Below are 857 nucleotides of genomic sequence, written 5' to 3'. Positions count from 1 at the left end.
CTGCGCCGGGACAGGGGGGGGAGAGGCGGGGGGGGCATTCCGGCTTCACTCTGCCTCCTCTTTCCCCACAAACAACCCCTTGAAGGCTAGAGCAAGGTTTTGCAGCTTTGCTTCAGTCTCATCAGAAACTCATTGTCACCCATCGTGGTGCAAGATGAAAGATGTTTCCCAATGAACATAGGAGGAGGAGGACTGAGTTGAGAGGAGAACAGACAGAGGTGGCGGGGGTAGTGGCAGAGCAGTGGATGCAGCTGCCTTTCCGCATGGGGATTGCTCTGCTTGACAGCAGCTGCAGGGGGTCTGGCATCCCTGAGGGGGCAGGGTACATCCTTGAGAGGGCGTGGCCCTTCTCACCCCCCCCCCCCCGGTGGCTACGGGCCTGGGGTATATGCTAACTGCAAGTTCATGTATATGCTATGTATACTTTGTTATTATATGCAGCAGAAATGCAAAATAGGCATGGACTTCTAGCTCATGATGCATATTTCATATGGTTTTCAGTGCTAAGTAAAGCTGAGTTTTTATTCTGTGTGCTGGGGTCTTTTGGCAGGATGGAAGAAAGATATTCTTCATGTATGTGACTATCTGACTTAGGACCATCATGAACTGAACTAAAACAGTCTTACATAAGCAGGTAGGATTTGCAAAAGTTTATTTACATGGAACATGAATATTACTTGCATCTTAACTCTTAACTTGAGTTAATGCCAATTGCAAGGATTAAACAACATTTATTCTAGGGATCCATGTTCCGATTCTTCAACATGTAGTTTTGTTTTACGAAGCTGAGTTGGATTGGAGCAGTGTCATTAAGGAACATTTTCTCTCACACTTTCCTGTATTGAAACCAGCCCTTA

This window comes from Gekko japonicus, unplaced genomic scaffold (assembly GCF_001447785.1).
Source record: "Gekko japonicus isolate JY-2015 unplaced genomic scaffold, Gekko_japonicus_V1.1 scaffold443, whole genome shotgun sequence".
NCBI lineage: Eukaryota > Metazoa > Chordata > Lepidosauria > Squamata > Gekkonidae > Gekko > Gekko japonicus.
This window is presented reverse-complemented; position numbering follows the sequence as displayed.